Source organism: Phacochoerus africanus, chromosome 15 (genome assembly GCF_016906955.1).
Source record: "Phacochoerus africanus isolate WHEZ1 chromosome 15, ROS_Pafr_v1, whole genome shotgun sequence".
NCBI classification, from domain to species: Eukaryota; Metazoa; Chordata; class Mammalia; order Artiodactyla; family Suidae; genus Phacochoerus; species Phacochoerus africanus.
The window spans coordinates 53,961,429-53,966,137 of record NC_062558.1 but is presented as its reverse complement, the minus strand read 5'-3'; the positions used below and the strand labels follow the sequence as shown (position 1 = coordinate 53,966,137).

At 40.2% G+C, this 4,709-nt stretch overlaps 1 pseudogene; it reads left to right on the top strand.

The window, feature by feature from the left end:
- The first annotated feature begins 4,119 nt into the window (after nt 1-4,119).
- On the top strand, nt 4,120-4,360 carry LOC125116154 (protein CEBPZOS-like; annotated as a pseudogene).
- Nucleotides 4,361-4,709: the final 349 nt, after the last annotated feature.

Below are 4,709 nucleotides of genomic sequence, written 5' to 3'. Positions count from 1 at the left end.
CAAGCTTAGGATTTCAGTTTGGGGAGCCTCACTGAATTTGAATTAGTTCTGTGGTTGTGAGGAAGGGGGCTGAGCTAGTGCTATTCCATATGGGCAATGGAAGCTAGGGAGGAGAGAGACAGGCTCCTGGGGAAGAATGCTAAGACATCTCTCAATTCTGAGATGGATCATACAACAATCTTCCTCTTTTAAAAAGTCATTAAAGGGTTATATCCAAATCCAGATTGGAAAGACACCTGCAGAGAAGTTTATAAGTAGTAAGTGCCGACTTAGAACAAGAACAGGCAAGCTTTCAACACGTTTATTTGTGAATGCTTGGTGTGTGTCGAGCCTTTTCTTACTGAAATTTAATGTCACTAAAAGTCTGCAGTTTGTTGGAATGGAAACAACATGGGCTGCTGATAATCAAGTGACCTTGAAATATTATCTAACCTTTTGGGCTTCCATTTTCTTGGGAATAAAATGGAATAATAATTCTTACTTTACTTGATTATTAAATGATACTTTTCCTTAGAGTTACAGCAAAAGTTGCAAATGTGAGAACAGGTGATAGATGAATCCTCTTTTATTCTAAAGCTTAAGTTGAGCAGGAGCTTAGGAGTCTCTCCAGGGTTTACTATGGCCTTCAACCTCCCATCTTCATTGGCTTTTAAAGAGAGAAGACAAGAGGATTTGTGAAATATCACAGGAATAAGAGTTTCAGGTAGCGGGGGTGCAAAGGCATTTTGTCTCCTCTTTCTGACAGGGCGTGGAGGGTGTGCTCTCCACCTAGGTTCAAGTTAGTAAGGTGAGTTCTCAAGAAGATACTCATAGAGACATCCTGCATGAAGGAGATATAGGGCAAGATGGGAATGGCTGGGAAGGCCTGGAAGTTTGCCCTTAAAAGTGAGGGCCATGTGAGGATATAGCAACTCACCCAGAAGAAGGTGGAGGCAAGCAGAAGGAGGAGAGAAGGAGTTCAATGGTGGCCGTACCCCCAACATGTGGCAAGAATACATACATTTCCTCTGGCCCTACTGGGTACTATTAAATGCAGTCAGTCCTGTGACAAGGAGATTTTAGCCACAAGAGTCAAGTTAGATGCTCAGCTGGAACTTGTGTCAGGGAAGCCTTGAGATATCAGTCCACTGCCCGTTTTGGGAAACTGCAGTGCAGAAGATGCTCTGTGTGTGTGTGTGTGTGTGTGGAGTGTCACCTGGAGAAACTCACTTGCTCTCTGACACACAGCTTTGGAATCAAGGGTATCAGCAGCTGAATGCATCACTATCAACAACTTTTTGTCATTCTCTTCTGATTCTCAATCCTTCCTGTCCACTCTGCTCCCTACCAAGTTCAGGCCTATATGCACAAGTCAGTAGGAGGGGCATCAGGATTGCAGAAGGCAGCAAGTGGTGCACACGTGGTACATAGCAAGCACTCAAAGGGAATGCTTGTTTGTACATGATCACAATGACTCGGTGAAAGAGGAGTATTTGTTTTATATTTGCTATGCCATTGCACGAGTTTCACTGTTACTATCATAAGGTCGCTTTTGAAAAATTTATCATAAAATGGACCTCTTTCTTTATAGAGAATATATTCCTTGCTGCTGACTTAAATAATCAAACTAGATTTTTACCACTCTGAAAATATTTTCCTAACAGTTCTACTAAAGCATACAAGTCATTAAAAAAAAATCATACAAAGACAACTAGAACTAGAGGTGAACAAGTCACAAATATTTTCAGTTCTGGTTTATTGGCATTAAGTTCTAAAGGAAAAAAGGAAAAAAAATGCAAAGCTAGGAAACACTGAACAGAAAAATCACATAAAAAAGTGTCCTAATTCTTCTTTTTTTTTCTACTGCCTTTCCAACATTTTTGAAGTTATATCTTCATGGGATTTTTATAATTTATTCAAGTATTCATGGATTTTCTATATACTGTAACTCAGTGGACATGTACGAAGAGCTTGTAACTTGCTTGTGCTATACTGAGAGAACGTGGAGAGAGAAAGACACAGAGGCAGCAAAATAATAGCTCAAATCTCCACTAGAAACCATAAAATAAGAAAATACTTGCAAAACATGCAGAATTACACAACACAATTGGTAGCACTTTTAATTAAGTTAATAGTAGAACTAATAGTAATGTTGGTAATGCAACATTTTTGTTATTGTCTTTTAAATTCATTATAATATTTAAAAAATAAAATATTAGCACATACTTTTATATTCTGAGCTGTACTTGTTCAGTTTCAGCCCAGGGCGTTGTTTCTGAGGTATCTTCTGCAGAAAATATGTAAGTCATATTTTCTAAACCTTTACAATAATCCTCACAATTATTTATCTGATCTCTACATACAGCTTGATTTTACATGGTTCCTCCTGGTCTTTTCTTCAGACATTTAATCTTTTTTTTTTCCTGGTGATATAAAGAGGTAAGGATAGAAATCATTCCTTTTCTTAACAGGGTCAGGAAAATATAGATTATTTTTTTTCTTTTCTTTGGTGGGTAGAAAGGACTGAATGGTGTACAACATTTTTTCACTAACAATTGGCCCATTTTACTATTAATTGACTGCTAAAAATCCTTCATTTAAGATTTTTAGCATATATTCTCATTTCTAGTAATGATAAATTGGGATATTCAGATCAAGCCTTCCATGAAAATGCTTAAAAACTCCTTAAAAATATTAAATTGCTGACAAGAAAGTAAGGAGCTCCTTGGGCAACATCTAAGAGGAAACAAAAGAGAAATGACCAGAGCACCTAATGACCACAGTTACGTTAGCCCTGAGCTTCTTTGTGGATCTCAGTGATCCTGGGCCCATGGCTGCTCAGAAAGAGGCATCAAAAAGAGAACCCTCTAAGAGTTCCCATCGTGGTTCAGTGGTTAACTAACCTGACTAGTATTCATGAGGATGCAGGTTTGATCTCTGGCCTCCATCAGTGGGGTAAGGATCAGCATTGCTGTGAGCTGTGGTGTAGGTCAGAGACAAGGCTCAGAACCCAAGTTGCTATGGCTGTGGCACAGGCCAGCAGCTGCAGCTCTGACCGGACCCCTAGTGTGGGAACCTTCATATGTCCAAGGTATGGCTCTAGAAAGACCAAAGGGGGAAAAAAAAGAGTACCCTTTATGTGAGTCTTAGTAGAGATGAATGAGATCTTCACCTTCACCATCCACCACAGTGGATGGCAGAGAAATGGATACCTTGTGCCTTCGTTGGTTTTCCACAGAAGCTGACTGTAGAGTCAGATTTGAGTGCAAGTAGTTTATTGGCAGGTGAGGGGATACTGTATTGGCAGCCTGTGTTCTGCCTTTATGAGTGACACAGGCACTCCAGGACACCTATGAATGTGGTTGAAGTTGGCTCTCAGGTTAAGTTCCTCTTCAGAATTGGTCCTCAGGTAGAATGAGCTCCTCATGCAAAGTCATCCCACTTCCTGGCAGCAGCCCACGTACAATTACTGGTTTCTGCAAAGGATATGAAGGCCTGCCATCTTGCCTTAATGTGGGAAAATTCTGAAGGGTGTTCTAACTCCAGAGTTCCCTGTGGGGTCATCTGGGGCCTCTGCTGCGATTGTAGTAAGGCTGATTTTTTCTCTCTGCCTAATCCTGCTTGATCTTTCTTCATAGTTGGAGAAAGTACTCTCCAATAAGCCTCCTTTGTATGAAATGTCAGAGTCCCAGAGTTTGTTTCCTGGGAAACCAAACTCTGACAGGAAGTGACCTCAGGGTGTAAGGCTATGAGCCAGGGAAGGGAACAGAGTTGATATGGGTTATGGTAAGCAGCTGATTACTGCTCAGGGCAAATGCAGCTCAGCCTCACTGCAGAGTCTTGGGAACAGTGCTGAACTTCCTCAGGAGACAGGGAAACTGGAATTTTCCACCAAGTTCCATACATCATTGATTGAGAATTGTTTTTAGAGTTGTCAATTGCCATGTCCCTTGCATCATTTGAAAGATACCAGCACTCTTCCACTGTTTTGCAAATTTGATGAAATTTGTAAACGTACAGAAACAAAATGCTTAGAAAAGCTCAGGAAGAGAAGTACAAAGAAAAATACCCCAAGTCACATAATAATCTGTTGTTCAAAACATGATAAAGATGTGCATCCCTATGTATATGTGCCTTAGGATGGCCCATACTATGGAACCATTGGCAAATAAGATCTTTAAGGGAGTTTTAACAGCTCAACTTGTAGGCATTTTGGGAGCATATTTTTGTTTATAAAGATGAACACAAGCCAAGATTTCAGGCAAACAATAAGCAAGAAATTTCCCTTTATCGTGGAAGTTTATTACAATCCATTGAACACCCTGGAATGTATGGAATCAGAGAGTAAGATCAAGAAAAATGGCTGAACACAAAAAATTAGGAATTTGACCATCAATCAAAGTTTGCACTATTTCATAGCATCAGGAAAGATTAAAATTCCAAAGTTGGAGTTCCCGTTGTGGCTCAGTGGTTAACAAACTCGACTGGTATCCATGAGGACGTGGATTTGATCCCTGGCCTTGCTCAGTGGATTAAGGATCCAGCATTGCCATGAGCTGTGGTGCAGTCACAGATAGCTCAAAGCCCACTTTGCTGTGGTTGTGGTATAGGCTGGCAGCTACAGCTCCAATTCATCCTCTTGCCTGGGAATCTCCATATGCCATGAATGTGGCCCTAAAAAGACAAAAAAAAAAAAAGAAAAAAGAAAAAAAGAAATCCAAAGTTGTCAT